This window comes from Giraffa tippelskirchi, chromosome 10 (assembly GCF_054371585.1).
Source record: "Giraffa tippelskirchi isolate mGirTip1 chromosome 10, T2T-mGirTip1v1.2.pri, whole genome shotgun sequence".
In the NCBI taxonomy this organism is placed as follows: domain Eukaryota; kingdom Metazoa; phylum Chordata; class Mammalia; order Artiodactyla; family Giraffidae; genus Giraffa; species Giraffa tippelskirchi.
Window position 1 is genome coordinate 45,868,687 of NC_137284.1, and position 27,475 is coordinate 45,896,161.

At 47.2% G+C, this 27,475-nt stretch overlaps 1 protein-coding gene across 11 annotated transcripts in view; it reads right to left on the minus strand.

Moving 5' to 3' along the window:
• Window positions 1-27,475, minus strand: part of SMCO4 (single-pass membrane protein with coiled-coil domains 4) — a 95,038-nt gene that overhangs the window by 39,151 nt on the left and 28,412 nt on the right. The window lies entirely within an intron of this gene.

A 27,475-nucleotide genomic window follows, 5' to 3' on the forward strand; every position in this document is an offset into this window, starting at 1 on the left:
CTATAGTCCACCAGCCTCCTCAGTCCATGGAATTCTCCGGCAAGAATACTGGAGTGGGTGGCCATGCCCTTCTCAAGGGGATCTTCCCGACCCAGGGATCAAACCTGGGTCTCCTGCACTGGCAGGCAGATTCTTTACCATCTGAGCCACCAGGGAAGCCTCAACCCAAGATGACCTCGTCTCCAATCCTTATCTGAATTACATCTACAAAGATCTTTTTTCCAAATAAGGTCACGTTACTCAAACACATCTTTGGGGCCACCACACAGCCCACCCACCTCGACTGGTTCAGATACTGCGGAATGCGTGTGCGACCAGCTGTTACACGGTGTGCACTGTGTGCTCACACCAGCTCACAGCTGGGAGAGAAATCCACTGCCCTGCCTTCTGCTCTGCTGGGACCCTGGCTCCTCCGCTGCAGCCCAGGAGCCCGGGTGAGATCAGCCTGGAGCCACCAGGAAAGGAAAGGAGGCTAACAGGAGGCTGGGGTGTGGGGGCAGGCCCCCCTCACTGACAGGAAGTGCAGGGGCCACTCCTCTCTACCCTCCTCCTGCCCTCAAATGGCTTTAGCTGCAAAAGGATTAAATCCATCATCTGTTGCTATTCTTGTTGTTTAAGGGTGCCTCCCTCATCCCATCAACGCTCAGAATTTTCAATGTCCAAGTTTGAGAACAGAAACAAAACTGTTTGATTAGAATCCTTGTGTCCGTAGCACTGTCCTACTACTAACATTTCCTCCCCAGGAACATCCTGCCTTATAACTTTTAAAACACTCAGATCCAGGCTTCATAACAGGATGGAAGACGCACCTGTAAACCTGACAAAACAAGGATTTCATTTCTCATTAGAAGCTTTCTTGCCTTGCAGGAGCATCCTTGTCAAAGAAACTACAATTCTGAGTCCTTTTCCATGTTACATTTCAGCCTTAAAGGGCAGACCATGTCAAAATACCCGAGGATGTTTAAATGACAACACTCAGTCCCAGTATGGCCATAGCAAAGTGGCTATTCTCATCATTCAACAAGTGGCAGGAGGTATGAAAGGCAGAATCTTTCTGGAAGTAATTTGACAAATTCTTATTAAAAGGTTTAAAACTGTATATACCCTCTGATATTACAATTCCATTTTCAGAATTCAACCCTAGGAAATGAATCTGAAATGGGGACAAAACTTAATGCTCAAAGGTATCCATGGCAATGTTTTACATGAGATTTAAAAAAACTGAAAATAAAGTTAATAGTCGACGAAAGAAAATGACTAGACAAATTATGATAGGTTTGTGAATAAAGTTTTATGCAGCCATGAAAAGGACATTTTACAAAAAATTTCTAATAAAAATACCAACTACAATAGCAACAGCTAATCCTTACATGGGTCAAACACTGTCCTAAGCTTATCAGGTGCTTTACAAACATTAACCCTGTTAATCCTCAGGTTGCTAATGTTATTATTCCCGCTTTACAGATCAGAAAATGGAGGCACCAATAGTTAAGACACTTGCTCAAGATCACTCTGCTAGTAAGAGACCACACGGGGTTTTGAGCCCACCCAGTCTGGCTCAAAAGTCTATGCTCTTAAATCCTCTGACAGTCTGAATAATGGCCCCCAAGGATAACAGGTCCTAACTCTGGAACCTGTAAATGCTACCTTGGGTAGATATGGCACCTCTGCCAGTGAAGAATCTTAAGATGGAGAGACATCCTTGATTGTCGGGTTGTGAGAGCCGACACAAATGCTCTCACAAGAGCAGCAGAGGGCGATTTCTCACACACACTCACACACACACACACACACACACACACACACACACACACACACACAGGAAAGGCATGTGAAAACACAGGCAGACGTTGGAGAGACGGGGCCACACGCTGGGAACGCCAGGGAACGCTAGGCTTTGTAAGAAGAGGACAATCTGAGTAGGTGGCTGTTTTCCTCTCTACCTACGCACACGTCACCAGAAACTGAGGGTCGAGGGGCGCACTCCCCACAACAGCCTCCAGGGGGCGCACACTCCTCAGGCCCGGCTCAGACTTCTGGCCTCCAGAACTGAGGGAATCCATTTCCATGGTCTTAAGCCATCCAGTTTGTGGAAATCTGCAGCCAGAGGAAACTAATACAAGTTCCCATGCTGTAGTACTCTCAATGCAAGATAAAATATACTAAACGGGAAAAGGAGAAATCAAAATTTATACACAATGATCTTAATTATGCATATAAAATGCATGCAAATACAACAAAACGTTTTGTAGTGATTATCTCTGAATACTAGAAATTATGGGTAATTTTCAGCAGTATGCCTTTTGATATTTTTCCAAATTTCTACAATTAACGTGAATTTCTTTTACAAAGAAATGGAAAAAAACACTTCTTTAATTAGCAACTCATGATACTTCTGCAACTCTAACTCAATCACAAAAATGAAAAATCAAGAAAACTCCCTGAGGATTTTCATAATTCAGTCTCAGAGCAACACCTGAAGAAACCAACCACCCGGGTGCATTCATCTCCTAAGAGACTCTAGCCGACCCTCGGCCTCTCTAAAGCCTACCAGTTTTCAGACTCTGGCAGGACAATGACGTGGCTGAAGAAGTTTCAGGCTTTGAAAGAAGAGGGCAGTCTGAGTGAGTGCATGTTTTCCTCTCTACCCATCCACACGAAGTGGTGGGGAGGGGACAGCACTGGGAGAAGTCCCCACGTCCCCAGAGCCCATCCAGCCCAAACTGGTGTAGGCCACACGCCAAGAACCAAGAGGACTAGTTACTAAACATGGAATGTTTGCCTTCTCTGTGGGTGACTTCACAGAGCGAAACGTCACACTAAACACGGGCTTAATCTTACTAAAGTCCAGACTCCGAGACCATTCTGTTACAAAACCCTCCTGCTATCATCTGTCCAGGAAGTCAGAGGACCAAAGACCAATTTTACTGTATCAACATCATATCCTTTGATTAAATACTTTCATATAGAGTGTATTAACATTTTCTCCCAGTGTATGGACAGAACTGGATCAACACAGAAAGGAGGGCGTGCTTCATGTTTTGTTTTGTGGGGCAGAGAAGGTTGAAGAGTCACTGGTTCCCTACAACACAGGCCAGGTCAGAGCTGAGGGGCATGAAAAGCAGCTACATGGCTTTATTCAGCCCACCCTGTATGGCGGAGCAAGCTCAGGCGTGGGGTTGATGGGATCACAGTGTGGAGTTTATCCTTTAGTCTCTGAGCACACTTATCCACTCACCATTCAGCCAATCAACATACACGAGCACCTACTACATGCCAGGCACTAAGAGGAAGTTGGCTCACATTTCTAAAGGCCCAGTCTCCAACATGCCATCCCCTCCGATGACACAGCCAGGTGAGGTCCCATCATTACGGAGCCTCTTCACCAGCCTTCTGGTCACAAGAATGTAGCAGCAGCAAAATGCTGACAGGGTGCCTGAATAGGCCCAGTGGAGGTTTGAGAAGGAGAAAAACAAAAAGCAAACGCTTTTAGCACTACGGACTGTCCACCCTCTGTCTCTGCAGGTTCCACATCCAAGGATTCAACCAACCGCAGATGGAAAATATTCGAAAAAAGAAATTTCCAAAATGTCCCCAAAAGCAAAACAAATTTGCCACACATTGGCAACTATTTACATAGCATTTATATTGTATTTATGACTATTTGGGCTTCCCTGATGGCTCAGATGGTAAAGAATCCACCTGCAATGCAGGAGACCTGGGTTCGATCCCTGGGTTGGGAAGATCCCCTGGAGGAGGGCATAGCAACCCACTCCAGTATTCTTACCTGGAGAATTCCATGGACAGAGGAGCCTGGCGGGCCACAGTCCATGGGATTGCAAAGAGTCAGACACGACTGAGCGACCAAGCACACATATGACTATTTACACAGGATCTACAGATGGTTTAGAGTATACGGGAAGGTGCTATAAATAATCTATAGATTTAAAGTATATGGGAAGACGTGCACATGTTTTATGCAAATACTAAGTCATTTTATGCAAGAAACTTCAGCATCTGAGGATCTGGTATCTGCAGGAGTCCTGGGACCAATCTCCTAGGGGTACCAAGAAATAACTGTACCTTCCAACATACCATCAGCATAACACTTGTAATTTGCAGGGATCAGTTGATGATAGTTGAATCTCCCACTTGACCATCTACTCCACACAAGTAGTGTATTAATATTTTCTCAAAGTATTTTTTCATTTTGCTAGCCATTGAATGCCTAAATCTACCAGTGTCTAGCCTTAAAAAGTACTAACTAAATACAAGGTATAAATTAATGCATGAATAAACATGTGTAATCAATTCACTAATCTGTAAAAACTGGAAAAGACAGTTTACACAATTATTTCCTAAAGAAAATTCCAACTAATCCTGTGAGACATGCCAAGAAAAGAAGGTTCATGTGTTATTCAACTGGTGAGAAACAGTACGTTCTGTAGCCTCCCATCCCGCTTAAAAATTCACAGTGCACATCATACAATGAAGAATACGGGAAAGCCTTCAATTAAACGCTTTTTGAACCTACCAAATCAACTTAACCACAGATGCCCTTGCATGCTTAACACTTGCTGATATAAGAGAACCAACATTCTAAGAAAACCCTGGGAAAATACTAACCTAATTCTTTGTTTGTTCAAAAAACATTTATTGAGCCCTGGAAACAATAATAATATAAGGGTGATGAAGACAGGCAACATTAAACAGGTTAATATTTAATAGGCATGGTACTTGGTGCTATCACCACCTAAGATAAATGTGAAACCTGGCTCACAGTCTACTGTCTACTGGAAGAGACCCATGAACACATGATGAGTAGAACCAATATTAACTTAAGTGACAGAGACATGTACATATATGCACATACACGTGCATACATACACGTATATATGTATAAGTGTGTGTATTTGTACACACATATAGGAAGGGAGAGGGTTTTCCAGGCAGATCAGAAGCAAGAGTGTCCAATGTGTGCAGAGGTTTTATGCACACATTGGTCTTATCCAGTGGTTTCCAAAATGTGGTCCAAGACCCTCTCTGGCGGTGCTACCAAGTCAAAACTATCTTCAGTTGTGTGACATTTGCACTGACGGTGCAAAAACAATGGTGGGGGAAATGGCTGGAGCCTCAGCCAGTAATAAGGCAGTGGCATCTGACTGTGATAGCCGTCACTGTAATCTCCACCAACACACTCTCACAGTTTAAAAAAAAGGTCAATTTCATCTAAGAATATACTAATGGAAGCAGTAAAAGTTATGAATTCCATTAAATATTAACCTTGAGTACACATCTTTTTACTATCTCGTGACAAAACGAGCAGCACACACACAGCACTTCTGCTACAAGCCCAGTGTGGTGGTTCTCGGCAGGAAAATCCATTCATACAACTCAGCGGCAAGCCGAATGGGCCACTCTTTTCCACTGAACACCATTTTAACTTGAAAGAATGACTGACAGAAAAGCTATGGTGACTCAGATCTGTGTGTTTTTAGAATGAATAAAGGGAGCCTGTTAGTTCAAGGAAAACTGACAGTATTTGTTAGTAAAGAAAAATTTGAGCTTTCAAGCAAAAATTAAAATTTGGAAAAACTCTATTGGCCACTATGAGCTTTAGAGTCTTTCAATACTTTAAGGCTTTTCAGAGGAGAGCAGTAGTGACAGTAACTAATGTGATGTTATTCAAATGACTCATGCATGATGTTACAAAATGCATAAAAGATCCTTTCAAAGTGCAAGACAAACCAAAAGATTTTAATGTAACAGAATATGAGAGACTCTTTGATATAAGATTTCAGATTCTATGCTGCAACAAACCTTGAAGAAACTAACGCTTGTCAAACTCTGATGTAATTTCAAAGACTATCCACAATTAACTGAATAGGTTGTTAAAACATTCCTCCCGTTTCCAACTATACCCAGGGAAGGCTGTATTTTCTTCATATATAAAACACAACAGGGCATCCGTGGTGTCTTAGTGGAGAGGAATCCACCTGCCAATGCAGGAGACATGGGTTGGATCCCTGATCCGGGAAGATCCCATCTGCTGCAGAGCAACAAAGCCCGTGTGCCACAGAGACCGAGCCCGAGCTCCAGAGGGCCGGAGCCTCAGCTGCTGGGCCACCGCGCCCTGGAGCCTGTGCATGGCAACGAAGTGAGGCCCCCACAACTAGAGAAAAGCCCACAGAGCAATGAAGACCCTGCATAGCCAAAAATAAATTAATTTTTTTTAATTCTTACACACACACACACACACACACACACACACACACGACACTGCAACAGAATGAAGGCAAAACCATTGATGAGAATCCAGCTGTCTTCCATTAAGGTAGGCAATAAAGTTATCTGGAAAGAAGCAAAACAATGTTGCCCTTCATTTTCTGCTTTGGAAATAGTTATTTTTCATTAAAAGTGTTATCTGTATTATGTAATGGGTTTATTACTGCTATATTTAAACTAATTTAATAAACACTTTAAAATCTTTTCAACTTCAATTTCTAATATTGTAAGTACTGCTACACATAATCCACATAATTGAAAGCTCTTTGAGGATCTTACTAGCTTTTAATAATTTTAAAAGGGGTCCTGAAATGAAAAGTTAGAGAGCTTCTGGTTGTGGGGGGAGGAGAGGAGAGGGTGAAGAGGTAGCCAGAGGGCCAGCAGTGGCCCCCGCTGTGGTGAGGGGTCAGGGCTGATCCGACAAAAGCCAGCAAAGGGGTGGGGAGCACCAAGATTATGCAACAGATGCGCCTGCCAAAGAAGGAGCAAGGACACCGTAAGGCTGACCCCTACTCAATGGACATGCAATTCTAAACGCCAGTCAGTCTGATGGGAAGTCAGACTGCAGGACACTGAAGGTCCATTACTACAATCTAAAAAAAATGAAATACAAATTCCTATAAATGAAGAGGAACAGAAAAGTATTAAAATTTAACGACAGAAGGGAAAGAAGCAGGGTCTCACCAAATAGACTTGCAACCAACTAGAATTCTGCAAAATGAAGGAAATCATCAGTAACAGAGTACAGGGCTTTAAAGATCTAAAGATACCAAAATTAAGGTGCATTTTGGGCAAGTCTGAAAAGTGAAAATAAAGGAGCCAGTAGTGGCTGACTTTATTTTGGGGGGCTCCAAAATCACTGCAGATGGTGACTGAAGCCATGAAATTAAAAGACGCTTACTCCTTGGAAGGAAAGCTATGACCAACCTAGAGAGCATATTAAAAAGCAGAGACATTACTTTGCCAACAAAGGCCCATCTAGTCAAGGCTATGGTTTTTCCAGTGGTCATGTATGGATGTGAGAGTTGTACTATAAAGAAAGCTGAGAGCCGAAGAATTGATGCTTTTGAACTGTGGTGTTGGAGAGGACTCGAGAGTCCCTTGGACTGCAAGAAGATCCAACCAGTCCATCCTAAAGGAGATCAGTCCTGAGTGTTCATTGGAAGGACTGATGTTGAAGCTGAAACTCCAATACTTTGGCCACCTGATGCAAAGAGCTGACTCATTTGAAAAGACCCTGATTCTGGGAAAGATTGAAGGCAGGAGGAGAAGGGGACGACAGAGGATGAGATGGTTGGATGGCATCACCGACTCAATGGACATGAGTGTGAGTAGGCTCTGGGAGTTGGTGATGGACAGGGAGGCCTGGTGTGCTGCAGTCCATGGGGTCACAAAGAGTCAGACATGACTGAGCAACTGAACTGAACTGAACTGAAAGAGCAATAAACTGCAGCAGTAAAGGGAAATGAATGCAGCCCAGAGAAGACAAACAGAAGTCTTCAGAAGTAAAAAGTTAGGAGGAAATGAGCTCCTATTTCCAGAGCGTAGGCTCCATCCACTCCAGGGTGGGGCGGGGGCCGGGCAGCGGCTTGGGGGAGGGGGCACGAAGTACCCGCCGAGGAAGGAGACCCCTGCAGAGTCCAGCACAGGCAGAGGCCAGGGATCCTTACCTGGACAACCAGAGTCTCACCCAGGAAAAGATGGATCACGTCAATCAAATACCCAGACCACCGAGAACAGACAAGACAACTATTAGAATTTTCTCTCAAGGAGCTTATAATCATTATTTTCTAAATCAAAAACAAAAACCAAGGGACTTCCCAGGCAGTCCAGTGAAGTCCAGTGATTAAGACTCCAGGGGCACAAGTTTGGTTCCTGGTTGGGGAAGATCCCTCATGCCTTGCAGTGCTGCAAACAAACAAACAAAAAAAGACAACAATAAGAAAACCAAAAACCCACAAAAATCAATAGGCTAGTTGTAACGAAAATGAGAATGGCATGCTCTGAGGAACAGAAGAGCTTGGCAAGTTTCTCAAACTCCCTGGCCCTCGGTTTCCTCGTCTGCCAAGTGGGGAATCCACCACTGACTCCCCAAAGTTGGGAGGACAGGGTGCTGAGTGGGCAGCAGCACGTGGCGGATGCTCATCAGACACAAGCTGTACTCATCACCCCTGGAGTTATGGCTTCAGGGCCGACGTAGAGCTGTCACTGCATTACCCTAAGCCAGAAAGTTTCCAACGTCAAGGATCACGGTTAGAAAAATCACCAATGCATAAGCTTAAAACAGGAATTCGAATGGCTTTGGCCCAGAGCTACACTCGCTCAACAGAAGAGAGAACTGCCCTTGACAGTGGGCCTGTTAGCATGGCACCCAGAGGGCCTCTCCAACCACAAAGGCCCGTGTCAAGGCCAAGGAGACCCAAGAAGGGAGAAAACGTCAAACCACCACCTTCCGGAACAGCCAACACCACAGTCATCTAACTTCCATACACAATTTATCTCCTTTGATGTTCTGATGAGCCAGGATGCAAGTGGGTGCACTGTCATCACCCCATTTATGTTTCGTGGCTAAGCTGCCAAGACGCAGTGCAGCCAAAGCCCCCGTTGCTTGACATGAGGCCAAGACTCCTGCACCCGACCACCCTGCCTGCCCACACAGGGCCCTGAAAGCCCACCCAACAGACAGGGGCTGACAGCCCCTCATCCAAGCCAAGCAGAAGACCTACCCTTCTTCACCATCCACAGCTAACGGAACACCCAGTGTGCGCTCACTGACTGACGTGCCAAACACTGTCCTCTGGGCTGGGGATGCACATCAGCCTCCGAGCCCCTGGCCCCCAGATGGACGTCAAGTGAACAAGGAGCTGTTTCTCTATAGATGGAGTAGGTGCTGGGACGGCTTCCCAGGTGGCTCAGCAGTGAAGACTCTGCCTGCCATGCAGGAGAGGTGGGCTCCATCCCTGAGTCAGGAAGATCCCCTGGAGAAGAGCATGGCAACCCACTCCAGTATTCTTGCTGGAAATCCCACAGAAAGAGGAGCCTGACGGGCTACAGTTCATGGGGGTCACACAGAATCGGACACAACTCAGCGACTGAACAACAGCAACATGTGCTGGGACCCTGCAGTCCAAGGAGCCACACGGGCAGGCCATGGAGCCCTGAGTCTGGGTGCTCTCAGGAGCACAGGCAGGTGCCCGAGGGCTCTCAAAGCCTCCAAGCCGAGGAGGTCAGCAGGACCAGGCTTCACAGGCTCTGTGAGCACACAGACTGCACACCCTCCCAAAAGTGCCGGACCCTGCGAGAGAGAGCAGGAGCATCCAGGCTGCAAGGATGCAGCTCAGAGGGGGAGAGGACAAGAGAACAGGCACAGACGTCTGTCAGACAGAAACCGTTCAAATTCTGTTTTCACCACAACCTGCAGACTGAGAAAGACACTTTACTTGGCAACCCAACACACGCACGCATGCGTGCGCGTGCGCGCGCGCGCACACACACACACACACACACACACACACACACGTAGCGTCTGAGACGCAGGCTTCCAGTTTGACCCTGATCAGTTTCTCCACTTCCCGCAGTCCAGTTCCTCCCCTGTGAGTCAAGGACAGGAACAATGACACCACGACTTCAGTTGTTGTGGAGAAATCAGTCAATGTGTGTAAAGCGCTTCATGGCGTCAACCTTTCTCTGTAAAACTCTTACTATACACAACACAACTTTCACAAAACTCAACCAGACTATGTGTATTCCACTCTCATGCCTTCCTTCCATTATATTCCTTCTTCTTTTTTAATACTGGCAGAGACCCTCTAGATTAACTTTGGAACCCCATTACCGGGGTCCTGACCTCCAGCTGGAGACAAGGGCTTGGACCTGCGTGATGGCAATGGAGGGGACAGAGCTGACAGTTTGGGGGCAATTGGTTACAGGGCAGGGGTTTCAGGTGACTCAGTCCTCTGGGATGATGACATTGTTGCGGGAACAACCAACCGAGACCACCCACCCTGGCCAGGCACCACCGTAGTGACCACTTGTAGGAGTTATCTTAAACAGGAGGTCCTAGTAAGGAATGAGGAACTAACAAGCTACCACCAAACAAAAGAATGTGAGGAAGTCAAAAGGAGAGAGGAGACGCCAGGCCCTACAACCTACCAATCGCCCAGAATCCTCCTTGCTGGCATCTACCTGGGCTCAATGCCACGTGCGGCAGGAGGAAGCACCGAGTCAGAGGGCTAGCCAGAGACAGGAGGAAACTAACCAGCACCATCAAGCCCGAGACTGCGCGCCATGCGGCAGAGCAGTCCTCCTGGCTCCCCGGGTGCCCCTTCCCAATGAAGCCTCCTGCCTTGTCGGCATGTGTGTCTCCTGGAAAAATTCATTTCCAAGTGTTAGACAAGAGTCCACTCTCAGCCCCAGAGGGGTCCCCGTTCCTACCGCAATGCTGCCGTTTGAGATGGGGAGCCCCAGGGTGGGGAGCAGGTGTGGGTCTGTGGGAGGGGAGAGAGAGATAAGACTCTAGGGTCTAAACCTCCTGCCAGGACAGGGTGAGGGGACAAAGGGAGCCTTCACAGTCCACCAAGCAGGGAATCAGGCAGAGAGATCTCACATCACAACTATAGCTACAGATATAGCATGCATTTTTCCATACTGTGCTGGGGAGGTTGACAGCCTCTGTGAACTCGCCCACAAAGAGTGAGTGATGGAGGACCTGGGGACTCAGGGTCCCCGCCAAATGTCTTTCCTCATGTGCCCAGCATCAAGCACTAATCACATTTAATTAGAGTCTGTCTGCCCATCTGTTTCCTCCACTAAGCAAGCTGCTTTGGGGCAGGGACCACCCTGGGTCATGCATCTTTCTACTCCTCAGGCCTCCCCAGCACATGGCCCTGCCCACTGCCTCTGGTAGGTGCTCAATTCAATGATTCAACGTGATAAAAAAACCCCAAAAGGCCACTTACAGTTCAGGACACTAAGATTGGGTACAGGAGATGGGACGGGCAAACAACTTGCCAGGAGAATTCATGGGCACTTGAGGATATGGGCCAACAAATCCACAGACAAAAGGAACCTGCAAAAAACTATGAAAACTCTGCAACACGAGACGGGTGTGGATCTTCATCATAATGATGGGAGGTATTAAGCAGGTCTGGGAGGGAATCAGGAAGACAAAGGAAAAATAAAACTGGAAAGATGGGGCGTAACGTGTGTAGGTCATTTGACCTCTTCCAAGGTCACCCTGGATGTTGGATTCTTCTCATCACTCCCCTTGCTATATTTCTCCATCAGCTCAAGGCCTTCTCAGGCATGCCTCTGTTTTCAATCCTCTGCCATCTTCCAAAGCCCAGCTCCTTGAAGGTTACCTATTTTTCCTACATGTATGTGACTCATTCCCCCAACCAACTGGAATGGTAATACATACCTTCTTATGCAAACACCCCCATCCTTTGCATAGACAAGGCACCCAATAGTTGTTGATTAATTGGTTTTTATAATGACTATGTTTGCATTAAATATCAAATTCAGATTCACATTTCCTAGTCTTACCCCCTTTAATTGCAACTGTTACTAAAGCTGTCACTTTTAATAGTAACAGCTATATTTATTAAGGAACCAGAGATCAAATTGCCAACAACTGTCAGATCAACGAAAAAGCAAGAGAGTTCCAGAAAAACATCTACTTCTGCTTTATTGACTACGCCAATGCCTTTGACTGTGTGGATCACAACAAACCGGAAAATCCTTCAAGAGATGGGAATACCAGACCACCTGACCTGCCTCCTGAGAAACCTGTACGCAGGTCAAGAAGCAACAGAACTGGACATGGAACAACAGACTGGTTGCAAATCGGGAAAGGAGTACATCAAGGATGTATATTGTCACTCTGCTTATTTAACTTATATGCAGAGTACATCATGTGAAATGCTGGGCTGGATGAAGCACAAGCAGGAATCAAGATTGCTGGGAGAAATATCAATAACCTCAGATATGCAGATGACACCACCCTTATGGCAGAAAGCAAAGAAGAACTACAGAGCCTCTTGATGAAACTGAAAGAGGAGAGTAAAAAAGTTGGCTTAAAACTCAACATTCAGAAAACTAAGATCATGGCATCTGTTTGCCCGTCCCATCACTTCACGGTAAATAGATGGGGAAACAATGGAAACAGTGACAGACTTTATTTTGCGGGGCTCCAAAATCACTGCAGATGGTGACTGAAGCCATGAAATTAAAAGACGCTTGCTCCTTGGAAGAAAAGCTATGACAAACCTATACAGCATATTAAAAAGCAGAGACATCACTTTGCCAACAAAGGTCCGTCTAGTCAAAGCTGTGGTTTTTCCAGTAGTCAAGTATGGTTGGGAGAGTTGGACTATAAAGAAAGCTGATTGCCGAAGAATTGATGCTTTTGAACTGTGGTGTTGGAGAAGCCTCTTGAGAGTTCCTTGGACTGCAAGGAGATCCAACCTGTCCATCCTAAAGGAAATCAGTCCTGAATATTCACTGGAAGGACTGATGCTGAAGCTGAAGCTGCAATACTTGGGTCACCTGATGTGAAGAACAGAGTCATTGGAAAAGCCCCTGATGCTGGGAAAGATTGAAGGCAGGAGGAGAAGGGGACGACAGAGGATGAGATGGTTGCATGGCATCACCGACAGACTCAATGGACATAAGTTTGAGCAAGATCCAGGAGTTGGTGACGGACAGGGAGGCCTGGCATGGTGCAGTCCACGGGGTCGCAAAGAGTCGGACATGACTGAGTGACTGAACTGAACTGACCACATACAATGTACAACTAAGGACCTTAAATACAGCATCTCCTGCAATCCTCAATCTGCAGGGTAGGGATTATTATTTCCATTTTACGGATGACAAGATTGAGGCTCAAAGAGACAACATAGTTGAGTAAGTGGCAACAGAGGAATTCAGACCTAAGGCTACTTAACTCCGAAGACAAATAAATACACAATCACTCTAAAGTTTCTGCCTTCTTTTTCCCTGGCACAGAGGCCAGAGAACAGCCCATCTGATATGGAGTCCACAGCCAATACTCACCAAAGACCTCAGCAGGGCTCAACTCACAGAAAGCTTTTTTAGGCTTGAGAAAGCCACAGTTTATCAAGACTCATTCATTCATCTCCTACAAGCACATAGGTCAAGTCAAGCTTATTTTAACTCCGTGACTTGAAAAAAAAAAAAGGAACGTGCTAATGGCATCGCTTGTTTCTGGAAGAACGTTTCGGGGATTCCCTGAGGGTCATGGTTAGGACTCCATGCTTCCACTGAACTCGGCCTAGATGTGACCCCTGACTGGGGAATTAGGAGCCCACAAGCCTTACAGCATGGCTAAAAACATTTTTAATTAAAAAAAATTTTTTTAAAGAATGTTTAATTAAACTAAGAAACCAACTACGCTCAGACTAATCAAATTATTAGTGTCGGGTAGTTAGTAAAATAGTCACAAAACGCGGAGCAGCTTCCATATTTCCTGTGTTTCAGCCTCCCCAACTCCCCCGTGTAAATGACTTCATCTGAGCATCTCAGTAACTGTGGGGTAAGAACAAAACAAGACTAAGAGACGTTCAGTGAGTCCCCGACGGTCACAGTTCCCGTGACTCAGGACCCGGTTATAAGCTACAAAAGAAAGCGCTCTGAGCAGCAGGGTGGCAGGAGGAAGAAAGAGGGCCTCAGGCAGCGGGCCTCCCAGTGCCCCCCCACAGCGTCCTCCTGTCCTGGATGGCCCAGACCTTGCCTGCAGACAGGAAACCAGCACTGCTGAGCCCGCATCCCCGCCCACCACCTCAGACGGAAAGGCTCTGGGGCCTGGAGTTCAGGACTCCAGGGGGTGAGTCTGAAATGTGTCAGCGCCCCTCCCTACCCCCAGCACTGTGCTGGGTTGGGGACGGGGGATGGATGGCCCCCCAGAGATGTCCCGTCATCACATCCTCTCGCTTCATCTCTCTGACCTGGCTGAGGGGTCCAAAAGTGGCAAAACCAGTGTTATGCTTTCCCCTTGTAATTTCCACACAGGAGGCTGCCTCAAGCTTGCAATGGTACAGGACAGTCCTGCACTGGCAGCTCCAGATAACAGAGGCAGGGGAAAAAAACCATTTAACATCCTACTGTTAGTGTGCTAGTCGCTCAGTCACGTCCAGCTCTTTGCGACCCCATGGACTGTAGCCACCAGGCTCCTCTGTCCATGGGGATTCTCCAGACAAGGATGCTGGAGTGTGTTGCCAGGCCCTCCTCCAGGGGATCTTCCCAACCTAGGGATCAAACCCAGGTCACCCACATCGCAGGCATATTCTTTACCATCTAAGCTACCAGGGAAGCCCACATGACTGCAATTACTGCCTTGGAGTGAGACACCTGGAGCTTCATAATAAATTCTTCCCTTTTACTAAAGAAAAAAAAAAAATAGTTTCAAGGGGAGTCCTGCCTGGCCCAAGTAGGTCAAGGGTCTACTTACAGCACAGGGACCAGTCAAGAACCATTCCTGGCAGGTCCCAAGTTCAGACAGAGGAAAGGTGCTTCCCCAGAAAAACAGGAAGCGTGCACCAGTCTCCAACAAAGGAAGAAGGCTTATTTAAGGTAGATGAAATAATACCATAAACATAAGTATTTAGAAACCCTGGACACACAACTGCTAAGCCACTGCTCTTCGGATCCCAAGTCCAGTAATGTCACTCATTCTACACCACAGCTGACATTATTTGGGCACTAAATTGTGAAGCAATAACAGTAAAGAACAGCCAGTGTAGAATAAGGTGCTAATTGTGCAGTAAAGATGCTTAGTGCAAACAGAATTAGAAAAGAGAGAAATCAATGCACCGATTTACATCCACGGAATATTCTAAAACTAGAGATCTCTGAAGAATTGATGCTTTTGAACTGTGGTGTTGTAGAAGACTTTTGAGAGTCCCTTGGACTGTGAGAAATTCCAACCAGTCCATCCTAAAGGAGATCAGTCCTGAGTGTTCACTGGAAGGACTGATGTTGAAGCTGAAACTCCAATACTTTGGCCACCTGATGTGAAGAACTGACTCATCTGAAATGACCCTGATGCTGGGAAAGGTTGAAGGCAGGAGGAGAAGGGGATGACAGAGGATGAGATGGTTGGATGGCATCACTGACTTAATGGACATGAGTTTGGGTAAACTCCAGGAGTTGGGGATGGACAGGGAGGCCTGGCGTGTTGCAGTCCATGGGGTTGAACAGTCGGACACGACTGAGGGATTGAACTGAACTGAACTGAGAGAGCTCCACACAACAGTTTTGTGCTAGGATGAAGCAGAAACCATGTTTCTTCATCAACGAGAGCCAGGCCTGCTTCCCAGCTCCCTTCTGACTCTCTACAGCTGAGTGAAAGTTCTCTCCTTGGGGCCACGTCTTTTTACTCCTCTCTGCCCAGGTGACAACTAAAGGTGCTGCTTCTGAGGAAGGAAGCAGAAATCAGAAACACAAACCCAAGTCAACCAAGATGAAGGCAAGAGCCCAACTCTCTGAAGAGACTAAAGGGCCAACACAGGAGGCAGGGCCCGTGGGAGGGAAGGAAGTAGGGGGGCGGGGGCCCGCCGCTCTGTAACCTGCTGGGGGGGGCGGTTCCTTCTTCTTTATCAAACACAGCTCTCACCCTCGCAACTGCTTCACAAATGTTCTTTGCTGTTGCTGGTTCCACTGGCTGCACGTGGTTATGGTGACTTCTAAAAGGAATCCAAGAAGTGGGAGCTTTTGACCCTTTTCTCAATGGTCTAACCTAAAAACCTAGATCACTGGAATCACCCCCATTTCTCTGCTTCCAGCATCTTGCTTCTCTTCCTGAGCTGTGGCCACTTCATTGTCTCCGTCCACAGACCAGAGACAAACGCTGGTGTTCACTGGGCACTTCCCTGGTGGCTCAGATGAGAAAGAATCCGCCTGCAATGCAGGAGATGCAGGTTTGATCCCTGGGTCAGGAAGATCCCCTGGAGAAGGAAATGGCAACCCATTCCAGTACTCTTGCCTGGAGAATCCCATGGACAGAGGAGCCAGGCAGACTACAGTCCATGGGGTCACAAAGAGTCAGACACAAATGAGTGACTAAACAACAACAAACAACATGGTAATGCTATGTTTAACTTTTTAAGGAACCCTCAACATATCTTGAAAATAGGAAATGCTACAAAGGAAAGCCAGAAGGACACTGAAAGCAAAATGCAAAACCTCAGTGAGATCAAAGAAGTTAAAAAAAAAACATTTTTCTAGTCTCACCCCTTCTTTCAATAAGCTCAAGTCTGGGCAGAAGGAACCCAAACAGTACACTTCTTTTTAAAAAACTGAGAACACTAGCAGGAGAAAGCTAAGGTATGTAATTCTTGTTATTTAGTCACTCAGTCGTGTCTGACTCTTTGCGACCCCATGGACTATAGCACGTCAGGCTTCCCCATCCTTCACTATCTTCTGGAGTTTGCCCAAACTCATGTTCATTGAATTAGTAATGCCATCCAACCATCTCATCCTCTGTCGTCCCCTTCTCCTCCTGCCGTCAATCTTTCCCAGCATCAGGGTCTTTTCCAATGAGTTGGTTCTTCACATCAGGTGGCCAAAGTATTGGAGTTTCAGCTTCAGCATCAGTCCTTCTAATGAATATTCAGGACTGATTTCTTTAGGACTGACTGGTTTGATCTTCTTGCTGTCCAAGGGACTCTCACGCAACTCTACCAAATAATTAACAAGGGTTGCTGTATTTCCACAGTATTTTTAACAACAAAAATCACTCCTAAGCCAGGAGTCCACACAAAACCAGGAGGCGGGCTCTGAGACTTCTGAACCAAAGGAAATAGCTGCGAGGGCCCAGCACAGGTCCTAAGTGGGGTGGGCTTTCTGTTATCAAGGAAGACTGGATTCTCTGCTCTGGCTCTCATTTTTAGTGCAACCATTTTTCTCCTTGAAAAGACAGAAGTCCCTGGTGTAAAAGAAAAAAAAAACAAAACAGCACTCCTTAAAAAATAATCTTGCCACATGATTTGTCATCAGGAAAATGCAAATTAAGACAAGAATGAGATTCCACTACACACCTATTAAAATGGCCAAAATCCAGAAGATACTAACAGCCAATGCTAGTGAAGATGTGGAGCAAAGAACTCTCATTCACTGCTGATGGGAATGTAAAACAGGCACTGGAAGACTGAAGACATCTTAGCAGCTTCTACAAAACTAAAAATACTCTTATCATCAATCCAGAAATCACACTCCTTGGGGTTCACCCAAAAGACGTGAAAATGTATGTCCATGTAAAACCTGCACTTGGATGTTTATAACAGCTGTTTTCATGACTGCCAAAACTTGGAGACAACCAAGGTATCCTTCATATCCAACCAAGGTAAGTGAGTGGATAAACTATAGTGCACTCCTAAGTGAAAGAGGCCCATCTGAGAGGACTCCACACTGTGCATTCCAACCATAGGTCGTAGTGCAAAAGGTAAACTGGGGGGACCCTAAACAGAGAGGAAGGAGGACCGGGCAGAGCGCTGAGGGTTTCAGGGCAGTGAGACCCTGTGTGACACCAGGATGATAGATACACACCATCACACATGTGTCCAAACCTGGACAACAGACAGCCCCAAGAATAAACACCAAAGTAAAGGATGGACTCTGGGAGATCAGGATGTGTCTATGCAGGTCTGTGTGTTTCAACAACTGTGCCGCTCCGGTGGGGGAGGCTGATGATGGGGCGGTTCTCTACACGGTAGGGGCAAGCAGGAGGAATGTGGAAATCTCTACCTTCTGCTCAAGACTGCTGTGAACTAGAAACTGCTCTAAAATGTGAAGTCTTAATTTGAAAAAAAAAAAAAGCATGTCCCATCTCTTAAAGTAACACTTCACATCAGCTCTAAGCCAGGAGCATCACTTGCAGAACGACTCGCTGAGACTCTCTCTGGGCCGAGGGGGGATGTGTACGCAGAGAGCAGCCCAGGATGCGTACGCAGCCTCTCTGCACCTGCCTCATCGGCTTTATGCAGCTGATCACCGCAGACGCTTTAGCAGGAAGGCCAGTGGCAAGACGGAAATGTGGAGGGACTGCCCCAGGAGAGGCCACATCGACACCTTGAAATTAAGTGAAGAAGAAAATAGCTCGCTGAAGGCAGAGTGAGCTAACCACAAATGACAAAACCGACTCTTCTGACACAAGCAAGACACCGGTGTGACGGGAGTGGCGGTGAGCCAGGAGACAGGCAGGATCACCAGCGGGCGTGGGGGGAACAGGGGTTCCAGTAGACAGAAATTCATTCAGCTCGTTGTGCGTGGCTCTCCACAAAGCCACATCTGAAACACCAGCGGTGGCCTCAGATTAAGTCCACAGCCCCGCTTTGGGCCAAAGCACAGTCTAGCAAAGATGCATGTGCAAGAGGCAAAATTATTCCCAGATTAGCTCTAGCAAGCCCTTTAAAGTTCAAACTAAAACCAAGGCCAGGAAGGAAACAAAGGAAAAGGTAGCTTATTATGAATCAAAAAAAGTCATTCCTTTCTTGTGAGTGGCTCTGCCTGGTCGCTTCAGATACAGGCAGACTCGGTGCTTGGACTAGGGAACGTGATAAAGACAAACATGGACATGATTTAAAACCCAACAGCAAAGTGGGCTTCCCAGGTGGCACTAGTGGTAAAGAATCCTCCTGCCAATGCAGGAGAAGCAAGAGACAAGGGTTTGATTCTTGCCTGGAAAATTCCATGGACAGAGGAGCCTTGTGGCTACAGTCCTTAGGGTCCCAAAGTGTTGGACATGACTGAGCGCGCGTGCACACACACACACACACACATCCTTACTTGTAACATCCCTATGTGTGAGCTTCTACAAAGTCAAGACTTAACTCCCGCCCACCAGGCAGACCAATGGGAAAGAGTATAAAAAAGCACAAGGACTCATTTGACGGAGGCGAGGGAAAGGGACATATTCCGAGAATAATATAAAATCTAGGTGAAAAAAAACAAAGGTTATCAGGACAGAGAGCTACAGGTCCTTAATAAAGTGGGATTCTCCTGGCACTCAGCATCACGTCACTCAGGCCCGAGAAAAAACGGAATGCCTGGCTGCAAAGCGGAGTATTAGAGAGAGGAGTGTGTGACGTCCATGCCCCTCCTTTGTTTTAGAGAAAACAATACTGAGGATCGGAGAGATTCAGCAACATATCCAGGACCAACTGTTAACAATGGCAAAGCCAGGTCTATAACCCTGGCCCCCTGGAAGGCCTTCCACTAAACAGCACTGATGGTGGCGGTGCTGGTGCTGGTGACAGCACCCTTGTGCTGAAGAATTTACAAGCACACATTACAATGAGGGCTTTACAGGTATTACCCCATTCAATCCTCAACAAACTGTAAGGCAGTAGTAAGTACTATTATTGGGCTTCCCAGGCGGTGCTAGTGGTAAACAACATGCCTGCAAATGCAGGAGACATAAAAAACCCCGGTGCAATCCCTGGATCGTGAAGATCCCCTGGAGGAGGAAAAGGCCACCCAATCCAGTATTCTTGCCTGGAGAATCCCATGGACAGAGGGACCTGGGGGGCTATGGTCCATAGGGCCGCAAAGAGTTGGACACAGCTGAAGTGACTTAGCACGCATGTGGTACTATTATTAGCCCATTTCACAGATGAGGTGCAGAGAGGTTAAGCTACTGGCCCAAAGTCACAAAGCTTGGTAGAAGCACAGGGAAATATACAACAGCATGGATGAACCTGGAAAGCATTATGCTAAGTGAAAGAAACCTGACACAGAAAAACACATAAAACACGGCATGATCTCACTGATACGTGGCATCTAAAAAAATCAAAACCCATAGAGAAGCACAGGACAGAATGGTGGTAGCTGGGGTGGGGAGATGATGGCCAGAGAGCACAAACTTTCAGTTATGAGATGAATACATTCTAGGGTGTAAGGTGCACCATGGAGACTAGGTTAATAATACTGAATGCCTAATTTGCTACAAGCAAAGATCCTCAGTGTTCTCACCACACACAACAGAAGCGGTGACTATGTGAGGTGATGCATGTGTTAATTTACTTGATTGTGATAATCATTTCACAATGTGTATGTACATCAAATCATCTTGTGGTACTCCTTAAAAATATACACTTTTTATTTGTTAATTATGCCTCAGAACAGCTAGGAAAAATAAATAAGAGGGGAAAAAAAGCAGCACATGAAGGATGGAAACCTAGGTCTAGTTGAAATCCGTGCTCTTGACCCTTATATTAATATTTGACTGCCTCCAAACAAGGGAGGAAGTCACATTTTTAACTAAAATGTACACCAGAAACTTCTTATCACTGGAGAGTTTTTATTGTCTATCACCTTGCCCTTCAAGATTGAAAAAAAAAAATCAGCACTAAGGGATATAAAGAACAAAAATATTTTAACTTTGGTGAGAAAGAAGGCTTAAGACTCTCCAGCCCAGACAACAGAACTGATTAGACTCAGGCCTGAAAAATTAGAGGCTGGAGCCAAAACACATCCCTTTGGGATTTTGTCTGGCATCTATCACTTTCAACAAGTTCCATATTTATTTTCACATAGTTAATTCTAACTGGATAGTGGTACTGCCAGGCCCAGTTGGTGATTTCAGAAATCAGTGTTTACCAGATCTTGGCGCTTCCACTAAAAACATCACAGAATCACCAGTTTAATCATAAGCGTGGCGATGTTCAGTTTCAGAAAAGTTATTTTTGAAAATTGTCAAAATGTAAAAAATGACATTAAATTGAAAGTGATGCTTTTTGATTAAATAAAAAGCATCTGACTTTTGTAAGAAATGCCATTAATCTTCTCAGATACCGCAGTGACAGTGCCATCTCATCGTACACGGAGGATGCTTCGCTCTGTAAGCTGCAGAACCAGAACGTCTGCCTGCAGACACCTGCCCCAGCGCAACACCACGACGTTTCCCTGCACAACCAACCCACAGGCTCGGGCTTCTGGTCTGTTCACGATCTACACCCGCCACAGAACTGCAGCTCCACGAGGGGCACCTGCCGCAGGCCCAGCGCAAGTCACAGTCTCTCAATGTGAATCACAAAGACAAGGGCAGCGGAGAAGGCCTCCTGCCCACGGATCGGATGCCCAGAGCTGTGTGAAGGCCCTTCGCTCGAGCTCTCTCTTTTCATGCCCACCACACTCGGCAGGAGGTGCCCCTCTTACAGTCAGCTTTAAAGACAGAGAAAGTGAAGCTCAGCAGGGCTAAGAGAGTTACCCAGGGCCACACACCCTGACGCTGTAGCGGAACCCGGGCCCCTCAGACGTGAGCGCCAAACCCTTGGCCATCTCCCTCCCTCCACGCGGCCCTCCCTCCGCTCACCTCAGACGTGAGCGCTGAGCCCTCAACCACCTCCCTCCGCGGGGCCCTCCGCTCCCCTTAGACATGAGCACCGAGCCCTCAGACATCTCACTCCGCGGGGCTCTCCGCTCCCCTCAGACGTGAGCGCCAAGCCCTCAGACACCTCACTCTGCTCCCCTCAGACATGAGCGCCAAGCCCTCGGCCACCTCACTCCGCGGGGCCCTCCGCTCCCCTCAGACGTGAGCGCGGAGCCCTCAGACACCTCACTCCACGGGGCTCTCCGCTCCCCTCACGCACAAAGCCCAGGAAGGCCCCCTGCCGTCTCCTCAGACAGAGCAGGGCAGGTTTTCCCTTCTTCCAGTCTGAAGGGAAAACGCTAGCGGTTCTCCCAGACAAACCAGCTGGATAAAGGAAACATAAAAGGGAAGAGAAAACAGATCTCTGCCCCTAAGAACTCGACCATCTAAGCCAGACGGGTCTAAACAAATCCTTGAATCTCTAGGGTATTTCTGGCCGTGAAATGTATTTCCGGTCAGCAAGGTATTTCCATCGTGATCTGGGACACATGCACACACGGAGCCTGACCGTGTGGGACGAGCTGACACTTCCTAACCTCTTTCCTTCTTTTTTAATTCGAGTATAGTCGGTTTACAATATTACAGTCGTTTCAGGTGTACGACACAATGATTCAATATTTTTATACATTATATTCCACTGAAAATTATCATAAAATATTGGGTATATTTTCTGTGCTGTACAATACATCCTTGTGTGCTCAGTCGCTCAACTGTGTGCGACTCTTTGCAACCCTATGGACTGTAGCCCACCAGGCTCCTCTGTCCACGGGATTCTCCAGGCAAGAATACTGGAGTGGATTGCCATGCCCTCCTCCAGAGGGTCTTCCCGACCCCAGGATCTAACCCCAGTCTCCTGTGTCTCCTGCATTGCAGGTGGATTCTTTACCGCTAAGCTATCAGGGAGACTCCACAATATATCCTTGTTGCTTATTAATTTTATACATAGTAGCCTGTATCTCTTAATCCCATACTCTTAGGTCCCTTTCCTTTTTTTTTTTTTTGGCTGAACCACACACACGGTTTACGCGGAATCTTCGTTCCGTAACCAGGGATCAAACCTGTGCCCCCTGCATTGGGAGTGCAGAGTCTTAACCGCTGTACTGCCAGGGAAGCCCTTTCCATTTTTTTCAATGTGTCAACCTACTAAATTGACTCGGTGACTGAAGATTCTGGATGATACCTTGAAAAGCCCTGCTCCAGAATGCCCTCTTTTAGCTCTAATTTTAAAAAATAAATAAATAAAAAGGCAGAAAACAATCAGGAAGGTGGCCCTTACATCTAGCTTAAGTTTCTTAAGCTGCCAGGTCACTTCAATGCGTACGGCTGCACATGTCCCGGGGCGGACACAGCAGTCACCAGGGTAGCCAAGGGCCTGCACCTGGAGTCCGCTGACCTGCACCCAAGCGCTGCCTGAGTCCTCCGGATTCTGGCCTGTAAACTAGGAGCCAATGCCACTCACCTCCGAGCCTGTCGCAGGCCGGGCGGGAGGGAGCCAAGCCTTGCCTTCCGGACAGACCTCGACGTCTGGAACCCCGGCCTCCGCCCCGCAGCGCCTGACACCCCCCAGTGGTCGCAGGCAGCCTGCGGCCCCTCCATCACGCGGAGGGCCGCCTTCAGACCTCTCAGGCGGGGAAAGGTCTGTTTTCTACAGGAAGCTGGAGAAGGCAATGGCACCCCACTCCAGTACTCTTGCCTGGAAAATCCCATGGACAGAGGAGCCTGGTAGGCTGTAGTCCATGGGGTCGCGAAGAGTCGGACACGACTGAGCGACTTCACTTTCACTTTTCCCTTTCATGCACTGGAGAAGGAAATGGCAACCCACTCCAGTTTTCTTGCCTGGAGAATCCCAGGGGCTACAGAGCCTGGTGGGCTGCCGTCTGTGGGGTCTCACAGAGTCAGACACGACTGAAGCGACTTAGCAGCAGCAGCAGCAGCTACAGGAAGCATGACATGTGAGGTGCCTAAGCTACGATGGGGCCTCAGCCAAGCGCCTGCCCTCGGAGCGTGCCCTCAAACTGGGCAGATGAACAGTTAACAGGTGACTGTATAACCCACTGTGCCAGGTGGTGTAACGGAAACCCAGGCGTCCAGGGAGAGCACAGCTCATGCTGGAAGGCCCACTCCTTAATCCTAGCTGACTTTTCTTAGTAGGAAAAAACTACAAGCTCACAAACTGCTAATGTATTAAGAATCAGAAACTACCACCTCCAAGCCAGGTCTCAAGCCAGGAAGAAAAGCATCCTTGTCTGCTCTTGTTGTTGTTCAGTCACTAAGCTGTGTGCAGCTCTTTGCAACGCCATGGACTGTAGCCCACCAGGCTCCTCTGTCCATGGGATTTCCCAGGCAAGAATACTGGAGTGGATAACCATTTCCTGTTCCAGGGGATCTTCCTGACCCAGGGATCGAACCTGCATCTCCGGCATTGCAGGCAGATTTTTTACCGAGCCACCAGGGAAGCCCATCCTTGGATATACCCACAGCAACAGCAGGACTGTTACAACTCCAGCGCTCCCTCCCTGATGTGACTGTAAGTTCCCTGAGGCTGGAAGTAAGGTCACCTGTTTAAGACCACATGACAAATATCACAAGACTAGAATCTCCAAAGATGGAAAATCACTGATTGCCTTTCTGGTTCCTCTGGAACTTGCTCTATATTTGTCCAGAATCAAAATTACAAGAGGAAGTAAGGGTGGCTAGGATGAAAGCCCTCCCATGAGGCAGTCAAAAATAAGACTGAATCTGCTGGATGGTTAAGTAGGTCTTCTGAAAGGTGAGGCCAGAGGCCTCAAAAGTTAGAATTTAAAAGTCATCTTAAGATTATAAAGTCACTGTATATGTGTGTACTAAAAGTATTCATGTGTCCAATGTGTATATTTGAAATACCTGTTTCTCAGTATGAAGATTCATTAAAAATCTAAAAAGAGGGTTATCACATGCCCCAGCAATCCCACTGCTGGGCATATATCCAGAAAAGATGGAAACTGTAACTCATCTAAGATACATGCACCCCACTATTTCTAGTGGCACTGTTTACAACAGCCAAGACATGGAAGCAACATGACAGATGAAGGGATAAGAAGATGTGGCATATACACACAATGGAATATTACTCAGTCATAAAAAAGAATGAAGTAATGGCATTTGCAGCAACATGGATGAACCTAGAGATTACCCTAAGTGAAGTAAGTATACAAAGAAGGACAAATACCATATGATAGCATTTTCATGCAGAATCTAAAAAAATCACATGAATAAATTTATTTACAAAACAGAAACAGACACTGAAAATAAAACTTATGGTTACCAAAGAGGAAAGGGGTGGAGGAAGAGACAAATTAGGAACTTGTGATGAACACATATAGACTACTATATATAAAATAGATAACCAACAAGGACTGTATATCACAGGGAGCTATATTCAGTATCTTAAGCTATATATATATATAACTGAATCACTTGGCTGCACACCTGAAACTAACACAACATTGTAAATCTACCATGTGTGTGTGATGTGCTTAGTTGCTTAGCTGTGTCTGACTCTGCAACCCCATGGACTGTAGCTGCCAGGCTCCTCTGTCCACAGGGATTCTCCAGGCAAGAATACTGGAGTGTGTTGCCATGCCCTTCTTTAGGAGATCTTCCCAACCCAGGGATCGAAACCAGGTCTCCCACACTGCAGGCAGATTCTTTACCATCTGAGCCACGAGGGACGCCCAAAATATCATACTTAAATTAAAAATAAAAAAATCTGTTTCTAACATCTTATTTTGGCATTTCTTCATTTTTTAAACTACTGGGCCTGGGCACTTGAGAGTGGCCATGTGGCTAACAAGGACACCCTTAGCGCTCTGGTCCCAGCGAATGAAGCAAATGTCAGCTACCCAACTCCCAGACCAAAAGTCTTAGGAAACACCTGGCTAAAATAGGACTCTTTATGCTCCGTCCTCTCTCTTGCTCTGGAGGAGAGAGTGTACCGGGGAGGTCAGTCACTAAGGCTCTCGGGGCTGTGGGAGTGTCTCAGGCCTCTGCACCCGAGTTAAAGGTCTGTGATCTCTCCAAGTCATGCTGGCTTAAAATAAAGACAGAAAATAGTAACCTGGTCATTGAGTTCCGGGTGATTTCATGTACGCTGTCTCGTTTACATCTACTCAGTTCCTTCAGATATTATTATTATGCCTGGCTTAGGGGACACAGATGCACTCAGCTCCTTGAGATATTATTATTATGCCCGGCTTAGGGGACACAGACGCAGAGATTGAGTAAAAAGCTGGGAGGTGACTGCGAGGGACACCAGGATGGGCCCAGACGTGGCCCCCAGGCCCCACGGCATCCTTGCCAGTGGGGGCAGCGTGTGAAGGGGGCACACATTCATGCTCAGAAGACAACTGAGTTTCAGTTAATACCCCCACTGATGTTTTGTCTGAAACATCAGAGGAGCCTATGCAGTATGTTACCCTAAAGTCTCAGGTTTGTGATGTCCCTTGAGCAACCATCCAGGGACGTCCCTGGTGATCCAGTGGTTAAGAATCCGCCTGCCAATACAGGTGACACAGGGATCCCTGGTCTGGGAAGATTCTTCATGCTGCAGAGCAACTAAGCCGTGTGCCTCAACTACTGAGCCTGTGCTCTGCAACCAGAGAAGAGAAGCCACCGCCGCTGCAACTGGAGAGCAGCCCAGAGCTCTGCAGCTCGAGGAAACCCGCAGGCAGCAACAGAGGCTGAGTGCAGTCAGTAAACAAACAAATAAAATTTGCAAAAAAGAAAAGAAAAAGAACCAGTCTGTGAGCTGGGGTGACGGCGGCTCACTGGGAGCACTGTGAGGCAAGCCTGTGCGGCAAGCCTGTGCACAGTGCCTGAGCGGTGCGACACGCCCACGACCCAGACACCACGAGCAGCAGGCTGACTGCTGGGGCTCTGCAAGAGGCTCACAGGGAAGAAAGAGCTGCAGAGAAAGACGGGCAAACACACACCCGAAAGCTTGTGTCTACTCCTCAGAAACGCAGGGAAAGCAGAGTCCTGAGGACAGAGGGATGTCCAGGCGGACAGGCCCTGCATCCCAAGAAGTGAGTGGAGATGACTCCATCACCACCTGCGTCTCTTCACGGATCTCACAGCCCCACTGCACTCACCCAAGGCCTTAGGCAAGAACACCTAGAGAAAAAAGAGGAAACGCCAACAAAGAGCAAAATTCCGACGATTCTGTGGTCCATCAGATCAGAGAAGTAGTATGAAACATGGCTCCACTGGCGCACAGAAGCCTCTGAGTCGGGAGGCTGGCGCCCCCACACCCACACCTGTTCCCCTCCGGGGGGAGGTCACTCCTTGCCTCCGAACAGGCCCAGGAGCTGCTACCCACTCCCCGCTCCCAGATGGGCTCCCAAGAGCATGCGGAGTGAAGCAAGAGGCCAGACTGGGCAGAGGGACCTGGGTTCCTCTGCTCAATGTTATGCGGCAGCAGGAACGGGAGGGAGTCTGGGGGAGAATGGATACATGCACAACTGTGGCTGAGCTGCTGTGCACCTGAAACTATCACAGCACTGCTAATCAGCTATGCTCCAATACAAAATTAAAGGTTTTAACAAAATTAAAAAGAAAGACCTGGGTTCAAATCTCTGGCCCTGCTACTTACACACCGGGTCTGCTGGCATCACGTGGTTCTGTTTCTTGCCTTACAAAACAGGGGCAGTCACTCCCCATTTCCAAAGTTGTTGTGAGGATTAAATGAAACAACACACCTAAAAGACTTGATCAGCAACTAGTTGCTCTTCCTAACATAAGCAGAAGCCACCCAGCGCTGGGTAATAA